Source organism: Cololabis saira, chromosome 2 (assembly GCF_033807715.1).
Source record: "Cololabis saira isolate AMF1-May2022 chromosome 2, fColSai1.1, whole genome shotgun sequence".
Classification (NCBI taxonomy): Eukaryota; Metazoa; Chordata; class Actinopteri; order Beloniformes; family Belonidae; genus Cololabis; species Cololabis saira.
Window position 1 is genome coordinate 3,570,871 of NC_084588.1, and position 16,682 is coordinate 3,587,552.

General features: G+C 42.1%; 1 protein-coding gene across 1 annotated transcript in view; it reads right to left on the bottom strand.

The window, feature by feature from the left end:
• Positions 1-3,686, bottom strand: part of kifc3 (kinesin family member C3) — a 91,585-nt gene extending 87,899 nt beyond the window's left edge. The window contains exon 1 of the mRNA XM_061736101.1: positions 3,548-3,686. The gene's annotated coding sequence lies outside the window, so the exon portion shown is untranslated. The remainder of the gene's footprint in view (positions 1-3,547) is intronic.
• Positions 3,687-16,682: the final 12,996 nt, after the last annotated feature.

Here is a 16,682-nt window from a genome sequence, read left to right on the forward strand (position 1 = left end):
TAATACTAGTATTATATTGAGATTCAACAGCAAGTATTGCAGCTAATGATGCTGTAAGGACCAATCAGCTCCCAGAATGCTGATAGAACATGCAAATATGTTGTAACTTTAGCTTGTTTAGATCACACACACACACACACACACACACACACACACACACACACACACACACACACACACACACACACACACACACACACACACACACACACACACACACACACACACACACACACACACACACACACACACACACACACACACACACAATAAATAAAATATTATAACGCATGAAATGTTTATTTTTCATTTACAGTGAAATGTGTCAGTTTTCATAAAACTATTTGATTGTGGTGAGGCAGCACTGATACGTGTCCATGTTTGCGTGGAAGAAGTTGATAATACCAGCACTGAAATGTGGATTTTCTGCATTCATTTTGTTTTTATCATTTTCTGTTTAGAAAATATTTTTGTGAAATGGATTCAGTGTGGGGCCTGCAGGTCCTCTACAGACCACTAGGACCTGGATCCAGACCTGCAGGTCCTCTACAGACCACTAGGACCTGGATCCAGACCTGCAGGCTCAAATGTCCAACTTTACAGCAGAAATAAACATTTTTACAGTCTGGTTCAGAAGAGTTTTCCCAAACCAGAACAGACCGGGACAGTCCACAGCCCAAACCAGGACAGTCCACAACCCAGACCAGGACAGTCCACAGCCCAAACCAGGACAGTCCACAGCCCAAACCAGGACAGTCCACAGCCCAAACCAGGACAGTCCACAGCCCAAACCAGGACAGTCCACAGCCCAAACCAGGACAGACCACAGCCCAAACCAGGACAGTCCACAGCCCAAACCAGGACAGTCCACAGCCCAAACCAGGACAGACCACAGCCCAAACCAGGACAGACCGGGACAGTCCACAACCCAAACCAGGACAGTCCACAGCCCAAACCAGGACAGACCACAGCCCAAACCAGGACAGTCCACAGCCCAAACCAGGACAGACCACAGCCCAAACCAGGACAGACCACAGCCCAAACCATAACAGACCGGGACAGTCCACAACTCAAACCAGGACAGTCCACAGCCCAAACCAGGACAGTCCACAGGCCAGACCAGGACAGTCCACAGCCCAAACCAGAACAGACCGGGACGGTCCACAACTCAAACCAGGACAGTCCACAGCCCAAACCAGGACAGTCCACAGCCCAAACCAGGACAGTCCACAGCCCAAACCAGGACCTTCCACAGCCCAAACCAGGACCTTCCACAGCCCAAACCAGGACAGTCCACAGCCCAAACCAGGACAGACCGGGACAGTCCACAACCCAAACCAGGACAGTCCACAGCCCAAACCAGGACAGTCCACAACCCAGACCAGGACAGTCCACAACCCAAACCAGTACAGAATGGGACAGTAGGGCTGGGGATCGATTCAAATATCAAGAATTGATTCGATTCCGATTCTTAAGATTCAGAATCGATTATCACGATCCGATTCGATATTGATTTGGGTTACTGTTAATAAAACTGTTTTTTCAGCCGTTGCATGAATTATATGACTGTGTAGTTATGCAACATATTAATACTAGTATTATATTGAGATTCAACAGCAAGTATTGCAGCTAATGATGCTGTAAGGACCAATCAGCTCCCAGAATGCTGATAGAACTGCTTTCAGAAACATTGTGGGGCAGAATTACCAAACTGATCCAGGGAGGAAACAGAGGACGAAAGAAATCGCTTTTATTTTTTCCCCATTTATGAGAAGTTGGTTTTTAACATTTATGCAAATGTAACCCCAAGAAAGTATATAAAAGCAAAGAAATATAGACAATTTATGCAATTATAACTGAAAACTTCCTTTAAACATATTTAAAGGCAAAAACATGGCACCAGTTATTCTCGTGTCCAACAAAATATTCCTTTTTTGGGCATAAACAAAAAAGTACCAAAAGTTGTAATGTAATGATGAAAAAAAAAAAAAAAAAATGAAATCGATCTTTAGACCTATGAATCGATTTTTAGGAATTAATATGAGAATCGATTTAAAATCGGAGAATCGATCTTTTCAACACAGGCCTACAGGTCCACAGCCCAGACCAGGACAGTCCACAGCCCAAACCAGGACAGTCCACAGCCCAAACCAGGACAGACCACAACCCAAACCAGGACAGTCCACAGCCCAGACCAGGACAGACCACAGCCCAGACCAGGACAGACCAGGACAGTCCACAGCCCAAACCAGGTCCAGTGGACCAGAGACCAGCTGACTCAACACATACGTGCCAGCCCGTTCTCCATGTGACCAGCCCAGCTCTCCCGTCCTAAACCTCCTGATCTACTGTTGTGTAATCAGACGTGGTCTCATCATTTAGTCAGTTATTCATCTGATTTAGATCAAATGATACGTGTGGTCGAAATGGATAAAAGGATGGAGAGAGAGAAAGAGAGAGATGGGAAGTAAAAAGACAGAGCCAGACTTTAAAGGAAACATCTGAGACACCCTGAAGCTCCCACAGCTGTCTGGACCAGGGTCTGGACCAGGGACTGAATCTGGACCAGGGTCTGGGTCTGGGTCTGGACCAGGGTCTGGACCAGGGTCTGGACCAGGGACTGAGTCTGGGTCTGGGTCTGGACCAGGGTCTGGACCAGCGTCTGGACCAGGGTCCGGGTCTGGACCAGGGTCTGGACCAGGGTCTGGACCAGGGTCTGGACCAAGGTCAGGTACCGGTGTTCTGCCAATCTTTACTACCTGCTGAGAACTACTTTGTGGTTCTGCGCATGCGCACAGTGGATTTTCAAGGTTTAATTGGCATGTCCATGATTTCTTGTACGATGTAAAATTGATAATATGGGATGTTGAGTATTTGATCCTTCAAAATAAACGACCCATGACATTAATTGCATTACACTTTGTGAACATTATACGATAAAGAGGAAAAAAAAAACAACAATTATTTGGCTTTATTTGATATTCACTCAGTCATTCGCCTTCCATTTAACCAGGCAGGTCATTAAGAACATTCTTATTTACAATGACGGCCTGGCAAGAGACAAGGACCACTTGGGGGGAAAGGAAGTGGTTTAGGGAGTAAAACACAGTAAAATTGTAACTGTACAAAATGTAGAAAACCATTGGGGAGCATTTTTTGGCAAAGCAGCAGAACACCGGTCCAACTCTGAAATAAGTGCATGTATGTGCAGCGTCCGTCCGCGGGCGGGACGTTTCCAGCGTTGTTTGTCCCTGCAGGACTGTTATGTCAGGAATTCAACCAACAACTGATCACTAAAGTGTTGACAGCTGGCCGCGCGGCCGTCCCCGTCGCCATGGAGACGGGCACGTGCGGCGCGCGCGGCGCCGGCCAGGTGAGGCCGCGCTCTTTTGTCCGCTTTTGATAAAAGCGCTGAGGGAAGAAAAGCTGCTTTTGAAGCGGTGGAAACTGCTGGAGCCCGCGTCACCAGACAGACAGACAGACGGACGGACAGACAGGGGCTGGACCACTGAACCAGGGGCCCAAACCAGCCCAACACGACCCTTACCTGCTCTCCCTCCTCCGGCTCCTTCTCCGGGACTCAGGTCCCCCGCTGTCAGCAGCAGTTTGCGGGTTTGTGGACTGACTGGTGCTGCGTTCAGGTACCGACGGTGCTGCGTTCACGGACCGCCTGGCCCTCGTTCGGACTCTGGGAGAGAAACGCGCGGGCGGAGAAAGCGGGACCTATATGGGAAACCGGCTGCGCCAATAAAGAGCCGAGGGCGGGTCCGAGCACAGACAAAAGTTCCACCCAGACAAATACATTGAGTTTTAGTGCAGTTTATTTCGAACATGTAAAAAAAAAAAAAACACAAGAAAAAAGACAAGAAAACAAATACAGGTGGGCATTCCACCACATAAAGAAAAAAAACATCAAAACACATATTTCAAGTGTACAGGACTGTCTCAGAAAATTAGAATAATGTGATTTTCTGTAATGCAATTACAAAAACAAAAATGTCATACATTCTGGATTCATTACAAATCAACTGAAATATTGCAAGCCTTTTATTATTTTAATATTGCTGATCATGGCTTACAGTTTAAGAAAACTCAAATATCCTATCTCAAAAAATTTGAATATTCTGGGAATCTTAATCTTAAACTGTAGAACTGTAGAACTTTATCACAATATTCAAATTTTCTGAAACAGTCCTGTACATGTAGTTTTAGTTTAGTTTATTTCGAACATAAAAAAACAAGAAAAAAGACAATAAAACAAATACAGGTGGGCATTCCACCACATAAAGAAAAAAACAACATCAAAACGCATATTTCAATCAATCAATCAATCAAACATTTATTTTAACTCACGACCATGATCACATGGTATGGAGCACAGAACACAAACATTTGTACATTTGTAGCAAGTGGCAGGCTGTACATGTTCAACTAAAATACTCAATTTGGCTAAAGAATAAATAAAAATGAAAATCATTTAAACAGAGGAAGGACATTCTTCAAAAATGTGCCTAATTTATAAATAACATACTTTGGTAAGTATTTTTGTCTGAGATTCATTATATTTACATTTTTACATTCAAACAAAATATGAAATTCATCTCCAATACGGTTGATGTTACAGAGTTACAGAATCTCTGACTTCTATCCAGACCTTTATAATAATAATAATAATAATAACCTTTATACCTTCCAGTGATTTTTGGTATTATACTGTTATTCATCCTAAAATTACAAATGGCCTGTCTATACTTTTTATTTTGACATAGTAAGTACTGTTCTAGGTTAAACTCTTGCTTAATCTCTACATAAATATCACAATATTCAAGTGTACATGTTCACAGAGGTGTATAGTAACGAAGTAGATGTACTCCGTTACACTACTTAAGTAGTTTTTTTGAGGATTTGTATTTTACCAGCCAATTATCTGAGATAACAAATTAAAAGAGTAAAAGAGTCGTCGGCTCGGTTGGATCGCGGCTGTAATGAGTCCGACCAAACATAACGTTCCTCAGTAAACAAACAAACACTCACAGACCGGGATCGGATCATTCAAACGGGTTTTATTTCCCACTTCTCCAGCTAAACGCAGTTGTTTGCCAGCTCTCTGCGGTGCGATTAATTTTGTTGAGGAAAAAATATTAACTATTTGATTTGTAGCTGCAGAGGAAAAAAATAATCTCACGAGGAAAAAAAAATATTGCTCACGCCTCGGAGCCTCTTCAGCATAATATAGCAGTCAAAAAAAAAGAAAAGAAAAGTAAGAGTAATACAACATGTACTGTATGTTGTACTATTATACTAATTTATTGAGACACATGGCGAGTCAAACATTTACCAAAGCAGCTGCCAAACACTCCTAAACAAGGTAGTAAGACGTGGGTTGTGCAGAACTGCGGCAGTAAATCCTTCTAAACATTGCAGCTCCGACGAGGAGCTCCACTCTTTAGTAGGGTTTTCATATGGATCCAGACCATTAATAATCAATATTTTCTCCATATACCGCTCCCTGGCTTCCTTGTTTAAGGTATTCCGGTAAATTCCAGTTCCTTTCCAGCAGTTTAACATCTTTTTTTTCTGTTCACTTGGTGAAACAGAAAAGCGTCCCGTCTTCTCTCAAAACAAATGCACGCGACGGGACAGGAGTTTTCCGGCAGTACGCGCTGGTGCTCATGGGAAACGTAGTGTTCTTTCTGGTAAAGCACTACCGCTTTTGTCCAAAAGATGCCGCCAAACTCAGAAAAGCTGAAAGTTACGTTGTGCTGCTTTAAGACTTTTACTCAAGTAATTTCTTGTAATGTTTCTTCCCTCCTAAAGGGGAGTTTTTCTTGCCACTGTTTGGCTTAAGGTTTTTCTCCCACTAGGGGAGTTTTTACCTGCCACTGTTTATGTAATAATTGCTCGGGGGTTTATGTTTATGTTTATGTTTATGTTCTTGTTCTGGATCTCTGGAAAGCGTCTAGAGATAACATCTGTTGTATTAGACGCTATACAAATACAATTGAATTGAATTGAATTAATTTTCTTATGGGTGACTAACTTTTACCAAAGTCTTTTTCAGTTATGGTATTTCTACTTTTACTTAGTTACTTTTTTCAAGTACTTTATACACCTCTGCATGTTCGAAAAGGAGTGGTATATAAAGTTTAAACATAGTATAGTAAACTAGTATAAACTTATAGTATAAAGTATAAACTTATTTAATCCCACCCCTTTTCTACAACTAAACATAAATTATGTCTTTATTTATTTTTTATACTATATACTAATTTGTATAAACGTATATAATTTTTTACAAAAATAACCTGTTTAATACAAGATGTAAGCTCTATCATAAATATAATATAACTATGATATAAATATAATACGTATATCTAAGTATATAAACATACAAAGACAACATGACAAAATAGCAGCACACACAGCTGCTGATCTTTAAACACAGTCTTCACTTTTATACCTCAAATAAACCATTTCTTTATACAGTATTTCTTCTTAAATTGTTTTATGTTTGTACATTCTTTTAACTCCAAATTCAAACCATTCCACACTTTAATTCCACAAACTGATACACAAAAACTTCTTTTTGTTGTACGCACGAATAAAGATTTGAATGGAAATGGATCTTGAACCTTAATCAGGGGAGTCACAATCGTCACATCTTCAGAACACTTATTGAAGCCTTTACTAACCATTTCTGAGATGCCTGTTTATTTAAAATAAATACTGTATATCTCAGCAACCAAGCCAGCATTTGGGGAAATGTACAAAACTAATACTCAACAGTTTACCTGTTACAAAATAAAGCTATAAGAATTATAAATCAATCAAATCATTATGAATAACCAATCCAATATATGCTAATCTACATTCAACTATTCAAATGTATAATGTACTTATATGTATAAAGTATCCAATAATTTGTATCATGAACAGTAACTGGAGTTGAAAGATGACGACCACGTCGACTCAATTCGACATTTATCTGGCCGTTTATTAATTGGGAACCACACACACGGTACATACAGCCATAGACATGTATCCGTATCCGCCCCATGGAGCTGCTGCGATACGTCAACGTCGCCGCCATATTGGATGTGGCAAGACTGCGCTGTAAACTAATACAATGAATTACTTCTATGTGGGATCACTAAAGTTCTTATTTTTGCCATCCATCGTCCGCCGCTTATCCGTTCCCGGGTCGCGGGGGCAGCAGCCTCAGCAGAGATGCCCAGACTTCCTTCACCCCAGACACTTCCTCCAGCTCCTCCGAGGGGAGTCCGAGTCCCAGGCCAGCCGAGAGACATAGTCTCTCCAGCGTGTCCTGGGTCTTCCCCGGGGTCTCCTCCCGGAGGGACATGCCTGGAACACCTCCTTAGGGAGGCGTCCAGGAGGATCCGGTACAGATGCCCAAGCCACCTCAGCTGACTCCTCTCAATGTGAAGGAGCAGCGGTTCGACTCCGAGCTCCTCCCGGGTGACCGAACTCCTCACCCTATCTCTAAGGGAGTGTCCAGCCACCCTGCGGAGGAAACTCATCTCTAAGGGAGCGTCCGGCCACCCTGCGGAGGAAACTCATCTCGGCCGCTTGTATCCGCGATCTTGTCCTTTCGGTCAATACCCAAAGCTCATGACCATAGGTGAGGGTAGGTGCGTAGATTGACCGGTAAATCGAGGGCTTCGCCTTTCGACTCAGCTCCTTCTTCACCACGACGGTCCGGTAGATCGACCGCATAACTGCGGACGCTGCACCGATCCGTCTGTCAATCTCACGCTCCATCGTTCCCTCACTCGTGAACAAGATCCCGAGATACTTGAACTCCTCCACCTGAGGCAGGACTTCTCCACCCACCCGGAGAAGGCACGCCACCCTTTCCCGGTGGAGAACCATGGCCTCGGTTTTGGAGGTGCTGATTCTCATCCCTGCCGCGTCACACTCGGCCGCAAACCGCCCCACCACATGCTGAAGGTCCCGGTCCGATGAAGCCAACAGGACAACATCATCGGCAAAAAGCAGAGATGAAATCCTGTGGTTCCCAAACCGGATCCCCTCCGGTCCCTGGCTGCGCCTAGAAATCCTGTCCATAAAAATTATGAACAGGACCGGTGACAAAGGGCAGCCCTGCCGGAGTCCAACATGCACTGGGAACAAGTCTGACTTACTGCTGGCAATGCGAACCAGACTCCTGCTCCGATCATATAGAGACCGGACAGCCCTTAATAGAGGGCCCCGGACTCCATACTCACCGAGCACCCCCCACAGAATGGCACGAGGGACACGGTCAAATGCCTTCTCCAGATCCACAAAACACATGTAGACTGGTTGGGCAAATTCCCATGAACCCTCGAGCACCCTGTGGAGGGTATAGAGCTGGTCCAGTGTTCCACGACCGGGACGAAAACCGCATTGTTCCTCCTGAATCCTCCTTATTTTTTGCCGTCTGAGAAAATTAAATATATTATATTTGGTGCCTAACTGTTTCCCAAGTATATTAGTGCGTGTGTGAATGAATAAATGAGACGTAAAACGTACATTTCTTTGTAGAAAGGCACTTTATGAAAATAAGTCCATTAGTTCATTCAGTGGCCGTTTCTGTTTATGGTTCGATTCAAGAGAACAACTTCTAACAGCTAACAGGTTAACACGTATTGAAAAACATTTACAGTTTAGTTGGTTAAACCGCACCCTAAACATGAATACTGGGTGAAATGAATACATCTGGGTACAGTAGTTCTGCTGTAGACCTTCTTAAGACTTGGAACACACAAGTTCATGATTACACCCAAGTACAGGGAAGTGCATGGGTACGGATAAGTACACACAAGTACATGAGTACAGACAAGTGCACACAATACACGAGAACAGAAAAGAGTGCATAATGAGAAATGGTCAGGATGGACACGGGAGTGTTTCAAGAATCTCCACTAAGGTTTTTATGTATTAATGGGAGTTTATGGATAATATGTGAGAACTTGTGAACAAAGTGTGGGAGTTTGTAGGGCAAGGCAAGGCAAGTTTATTTGTATAGCACAATTCAACACAGGGTAATTCAAAGTGTTTTACATCAACATTAAAAGCGACAAGACACAATTACCGTATTTTCACGACCATACGGCGCGCTGTATAAAAAGGCACAGTCTCAGTTATGTGTGTCATTACTGTATTTAACACACACACGGCGCACTGATCAAAAAGGCGCCGTCTACACAAACAAATAGCGCGCTGCCTTACAACAACACACACAAACATACAAGTGTGTGATTTCAAAATAGAGCGGGAGCAAAACTGAGTTTGATTATGCTTTATTTAAGTCTTTATTACAAAGTAATAACATTTTTTAAATCACCAATGAATAATCAGAAATTAAAACAAGCGTTATTAATCAAACCCTTCGAAGTCCTCATTCTCCGTTTCTGAATTAAACAGCTGCGCTAAATCAAATATGCAACAGTTGTCATGCTATAGGCCTATGCTGCAGGGGGGCACCAACATGATCCGCTGGGCGGTGCCTCTCACCCTTCTTCCCCTCTCCTCTTCCCTTCCTCTCTTCTGCATTTCCATTTTTATTTATTATAAGTATCTCATAGCTATCATTGTTGTCCATCGCTCCTGTAGTTTCTTGTGCTGGCCGCCTTTTTTCTCTTTTGTGCATGTTTGCAGGCCGGAGCTTCGGGAGCTGCGTGCTGGCCTGCGGAACACCCCCCCGCCTTTGGTCATCCCGCTGCTGCTTCCACCTGCCTGCGCCGCCCCGTTTGGCTTAAGGTTTTTCTCCCACTAGGGGAGTTTTTTACCTGCCATTGTTTATGTAATAATTGCCCGGGGGTTTATGTTCATGTTCTGGATCTCTGGAAAGCGTCTAGAGACAACATCTGTTGTATTAGACACTATACAAATAAAACTGAATTGAATTGTCAGGACTCAGCCCGTCGGGTTCATCCAGAGCCCGACGGGTAGAGACCAGGACCAGCTGAGCAGTTCTCCTGGCCTCAGCGCCATCAGGCTGCGGATGAACCCGACGGGCTGAGTCCTGACAACTGTTCCACTTTCTTCGCTGTCAGAGTCACTTTCCGTGCCGTGCGGCCCCTCGGAAATGATGCCGGCTTTTGTGAAAGCTGGAACAACAGTCCCAGCAGACGCGTCAGCCCACACATCTACAATCCATCCGCAAACTGTGCCGTAACTTGTGTGGGAGTTTGTGGATAATGTGTGGGAGTTTGTGGATAATGTGTGGGAGTTTGTGGATAATGTGTGGGAGTTTGTGGATAATGTGTGGGAGTTTGTGGATAATGTGTGGGAGTTTGTGGATAATGTGTGGGAGTTTGTGGATAATGTGTGGGAGTTTGTGGATAATGTGTGGTAGTTTGTGGATAATGTGTGGGAGTTTTTGGAAAATGTGTGGGAGTTTGTGGATAATGTGTGAGAGTTTGTGGATAATGTGTTGGAGTTTGTGGATAATGTGTGGGAGTTTGTGGATAATGTGTTGGAGTTTGTGGATAATGTGTGGGAGTTTGTGGATAATGTGTGGGAGTTTGTGGATAATGTGTGGAAGTTTGTGGATAATGTGTTGGAGTTTGTGGATAATGTGTGGGAGTTTATGGATAATGTGTGGTAGTTTGTGGATAATGTGTGGTAGTTTGTAGATAATGTGTGGGAGTTTGTGGATAATGTGTGGTAGTTTGTGGATAATGTGTGGGAGTTTGTGGATAATGTGTGGTAGTTTGTGGATAATGTGTGGTAGTTTGTAGATAATGTGTGGGAGTTTGTGGATAATGTGTGGGAGTTTGTGGATAATGTGTGGGAGTTTGTGGATAATGTGTTGGAGTTTGTGGATAATGTGTGGGAGTTTGTGGATAATGTGTGGGAGTTTGTGGATAATGTGTGGGAGTTTGTGGATAATGTGTGGTAGTTTGTGGATAATGTGTAGGAGTTTGTGGATAATATGTGGTAGTTTGTAGATAATGTGTGGGAGTTTGTGGATAATGTGTGGTAGTTTGTGGATAATGTGTGGTAGTTTGTAGATAATGTGTAGGAGTTTGTGGATAATGTGTGGGAGTTTGTGGATAATGTGTGGGAGTTTGTGGATAATGTGTGGGAGTTTGTGGATAATGTGTGGTAGTTTGTGGATAATATGTGGTAGTTTGTAGATAATGTGTGGGAGTTTGTGGATAATGTGTGGTAGTTTGTGGATAATGTGTGGTAGTTTGTAGATAATGTGTGGGAGTTTGTGGATAATGTGTGGTAGTTTGTGGATAATGTGTGGGAGTTTGTGGATAATGTGTGGGAGTTTGTGGATAATGTGTGGTAGTTTGTGGATAATGTGTAGGAGTTTGTGGATAATATGTGGTAGTTTGTAGATAATGTGTGGGAGTTTGTGGATAATGTGTGGTAGTTTGTGGATAATGTGTGGTAGTTTGTAGATAATGTGTGGGAGTTTGTGGATAATGTGTGGGAGTTTGTGGATAATGTGTGGTAGTTTGTGGATAATGTGTGGTAGTTTGTAGATAATGTGTGGGAGTTTGTGGATAATGTGTGGTAGTTTGTGGATAATGTGTGGGAGTTTGTGGATAATGTGTGGTAGTTTGTGGATAATGTGTGGTAGTTTGTAGATAATGTGTGGGAGTTTGTGGATAATGTGTGGGAGTTTGTGGATAATGTGTGGGAGTTTGTGGATAATGTGTTGGAGTTTGTGGATAATGTGTGGGAGTTTGTGGATAATGTGTTGGAGTTTGTGGATAATGTGTGGGAGTTTGTGGATAATGTGTTGGAGTTTGTGGATAATGTGTGGGAGTTTGTGGATAATGTGTGGTAGTTTGTGGATAATGTGTAGGAGTTTGTGGATAATATGTGGTAGTTTGTAGATAATGTGTGGGAGTTTGTGGATAATGTGTGGTAGTTTGTGGATAATGTGTGGTAGTTTGTAGATAATGTGTAGGAGTTTGTGGATAATGTGTGGGAGTTTGTGGATAATGTGTGGGAGTTTGTGGATAATGTGTGGGAGTTTGTGGATAATGTGTGGTAGTTTGTGGATAATATGTGGTAGTTTGTAGATAATGTGTGGGAGTTTGTGGATAATGTGTGGTAGTTTGTGGATAATATGTGGTAGTTTGTAGATAATGTGTGGGAGTTTGTGGATAATGTGTGGTAGTTTGTGGATAATGTGTAGGAGTTTGTGGATAATATGTGGTAGTTTGTAGATAATGTGTGGGAGCTTTTGCATAATGTTTGGGAGTTTCTTTTATAATAACTGGGAGTTTGTGGATGATTGGCGTAGTTTTTAGATAATGCTTTGGACTCTGTGCATTGTATGTGGGGAGCTTGTGGATAAAGTGTGGGGAGTTCTTTGATTGCCACACTCTTCCCTGCCCTCATGCTGTAAAGCTGCAATATCATTCATCTTCAGACATTTCAAATTGTTCTAATCCAGGTCTGATTTGTGTCTTAATTCACCCCGAAAACCTGGAAAACTGAGAGATAAGGGAGGCAGTTCTGAGCAGAACCTGAAGGCAGCATGGCTCCCACTTCAACCGATGAAAGCCAGACTCTCTCACATACACACACTGAAAACACGTGAGCCACATCAGCACCTCCTCCAGCTCGGAAATACTTCCGTGGATGTCACTGCCGTGACATCCACCCCTTCCTGAAAGTTACAACTGAAATGGGGATAAAAAGAGCTCCGGCCCTCTGGAAATGTCCGATGTTTAATCTTGTTAAACAGACGCTGGAGAGCACAGGAAGATGAGGAAACCTTCAACAGCATGGCAAGACTATTCATTTGGTTGTATTTATTCTGCAATCAGTCTTATTGAAGTAATTAACTTCCAGAATCCTCAGAAAAGGTTTCATTCTCCCACAACATAAACACCACGCTGGCGACAGCAGCCTGTCTATTCATGGGTTTCAGTCATGTGACCTTGTTGTTGCTGGTGCCATCTAGAGGACGGTGGCGTCGCCTTCCTCGGTCAGACTGCATGATGTTGCACCCTGAAATAGCATCCCTGTCAGCTGACGAAAAGCACCGGATTTGATCCAGCGAACTGCCGACTCCCAAAAAGTTTAGTAAGACACTGCCATGTTTGACATGTGCAGTAAAAAAAATCAGGGGGGGTGGTGGATTTGATCATATGGGGACAGATAATTTGTGCTGATTACAAATAATATAATATATTACAAATAATAGCAGTGACCAAAACAGCTGCAGAAATACTGCAGGAATGACATAGCAGCAGTTAAATGCAGACTTCTGTAAGCTTTAAATATCCACTGGGCTTACATCAAATACATCAAAACACAACAATAAAAAACTCTTTTCTGAACTTATCAATATGACTCTGTCATATTGATAAGTTCAGAAAAGTAAAATAATCAAAATATATATCAAAATAATCTTTAAAAAAACTAAAACAATGTATGCATTCAAGTGGTACTTTTATGGCTTTTTGTACAATACAACCTTCAGTGAAAATATACATTTTAGACAGGATAAGTAAAATGGATCACTGCAAAAACTCACAATCTTAACAAGAATATCTGTCTTATTTCTAGTTAAAATGTCTCATTTTAGTAAAAAAATATTATTACACTTAAAACAAGACTCATCACTGGAAAAAACAACAATTTTCACCTGTTTCAAGTAGATTTTCACTTGAAATAAGTAGAAAAATCTGCCAGTGGAACAAGATTTTTTTGCTTGTAATGAGAAGATAAATCTTGTCCCACTGGCAGATTTTCCTACTTATTTCAAGTGAAAATTTACTTGAAACGGGTAAAAATTGTCAAATAAGTTATTTTTCTGGTGTTATTTTTCTGGTGATGACTCTAAATGTTGAAATAGCAGTAAAACCACATTCATTGATGAAATGACATAAGGGATGGAAAGGAGGGATGGCAGTTTTACAGGGGGGATGATTTGGACCGTTTTTATTTCAGGGGGGGATGATTTGGACCGTTTTTATTTCAGGGGGGGATGATTTGGACCGTTTTTATTTCAGGGGGGAGGCCATCCCCCATCAACTCCAGTACTGGTTACACTCCCACTCTAACCCTCACCTCCAACCCCAAATGTATTTTCTAATTATAATCCCAGTTTTATTTTCTAACTTTAACCCCAATTTCTAGTAGTGGAATTCATTAAAATTCATGGATTTAGATTGAAAATCTTAAGGGACATTTCAATTAATAAATAAACATAATTTATTAATAATTTCTTAAAGTTCCTAATTATTAGACATTAAAACTGAAAACCCCATGTTTTATAATAAAATTTAGAGGTGCAATACGTTTTTGAAAGTTAATTTTTAAATAATTAAAAAGGCGATAAAAAATAAAAAAGGCAATCAATAAAAAATGAGAACAGAGGTTATTTAAGGTAGCAGTGTTTTTTATGGTTTTTAGAGTGTGCTTGGCCTGAGGAAGACCGGAATAGGTTGAAACATTTCTCCAGCACACATTCTTTTAATAATTTGATTTGTTTATAATAATAATTAAATTTTTTTAATTTATAATTGTTTTCATTTTTGTGAAAAGCTAAACTAGTTTTATTGAAAATCCAATTTTATTTCATTTAATAAAAAATGTATAATGACATAATATACATAATACACAGATTTCCATACACACACATACAGACTTACATATTACACTAATTGACTCAAAACAAAACAATGACTTACTCGGAAAATGATGACCCTCACCCTCATGCTTTGAAAAAAAAAAAAAAATTCACATACGAATGCCAAAATTACGCTTCCTGGACTGAAAGTAAGTTAATTTTCTTTCTTGTAGGCCTTTTTCACTGGTGTTAACAAAAATCTGTCACACATGGCCAAATAAACAGTCCAAGTTTATGTGAATTCTTCTATAAATCCCAAATCTACTTGGGTGCAGTCCTGGTTTAATTCCTCCGTGGTTGCACGAGTTGAGCACAGGTCTGTAGCGGAGCCAGAGGGGGTTAGGGGGGCGGTCGCCACGGGGCCCACAAGCTCATAGGGCCCAATGACAGGGCCCCGTTTTGTGTGATACGTTCATATATAATCGTAAATTGTTGGCTATAATAATGATAAAATGTGCATTGTGCGGCCAGTGTAGGCTAATTCTTACTTTACAACTGTCCTGAACGCATCAGGGCTGTGAGCTAACGATTTATGGTTCCGCGTTAAATCGACGCAGAGCCTTGCCGTAAGGTACGGCGTAGCCATTGGCGTAGGGTACGCCGTAGATTACCCGGCGATGCGCACGTACGGTGCGCATCGCTGCGTACCCCACGCCATACCCTATGGCGTAGGGTATGCCGTAGGGTGCGGCGTAGGGTGCGGCGTAGGGTGCGGCGTAGGGTGCGGCGTAGGGTGCGGCGTAGGGTGCGGCGTAGGGTGCGGCGTAGGGTGCGGCCTAGGGTACGGCCTAGGGTACGGCGTAGGGTACGGCGTAGGGTACGTTACAGTTACAGCCAATTTGCTGCCATGAAGGAGATGAGCTAAACTTTCAAAGAGGACTAAGCATGTACAAAGTTTTGAATGTTACCCTGTTTTCCACGTTACCTGGATTATTTTGGGTTATGGAAGAGTCGACTACCATTGGTGAGTCAGTGTAACCTTCATAAATAATGTCTTTATCAGAATGTTGTGTATTCTTGACCAGCTGCCTATTTGAATGAGCTTTGTGTTGTCGTCAACTAGACTAGAGTCTATTCTCTGTTATTGAGCTCAGAAATGATGTTATAGACCGCGGTGTCTATATCTATCTAAATAGATGGTGTAATTTCCGACCAGTTATGTTTTGTTTTGTATTTAAGCTGTATCAAAGATGGAACTGAGTCAGTCCGTGACTATCTGAGTTTTCAGCGCCATGTGATTGACCAACCCAGTCTCACATAAAAACGTACCCTGCCTACGTTGGTCCAAAGTGCAAAAACGTAGAGGGGTTACAATAATAGCCCTTGAATTGTTACATTGTTACATTTTTTTCTGCCTATTCGTTTTGCGTCCAAGTCACGTGACTTTCAAGATTCTGGCCGTGACACAAAAAAACGTGATCAGGATCTCGGCTCGTCCCTCTATGACGTAGACTGGACGCCCAGGGAATTCCCCAACCTGATCGATCAGGTAGAAAATGTTGCAGTTTCACATTATTCTGGCGAGATCTGAAAAAAACTTTGCAACAACAAGCAAGCGAGTGATAATGTACATTCACTGAGTGAATATTATGAAAGTAAAATATATATTTCTCGCTATAAATGTAATCAAAACGCATTTTTATGCAGAAACTAACTCAAAATATGGATTTTTTTCAGTAAAAAATGAGAAATGTCCGCCATGTTTTTTGGTGTCACGGCCAGAATCTTGAAAGTCATTTGACTTGGATGCAAAACGAATAGGCAGAAAAATTTAACAATGTAACAATTCAAGGGCTATTATTGTAACCCCTCTACGTTTTTGCACTTTGGACCAACGTAGGCAGGGTACGATTTTATGTGAGACTGGGTTGGATTGACAGCTGTCCGGCCGATGTGTTTTGTGTGTGTGTGTGTGTGTGTGTGTGTGTGTGTGTGTGTGTGTGTGTGTGTGTGTGTGTGTGTGTGTGTGTGTGTGTGTGTGTGTGTGTGTGTGTGTGTGTGTGTGTGTGTGTGTGTGTGTGTGTGTGTGTGTGTGTGTGTGTGTGTGTGTGTGTGTGTGTGTGTGTGTGTG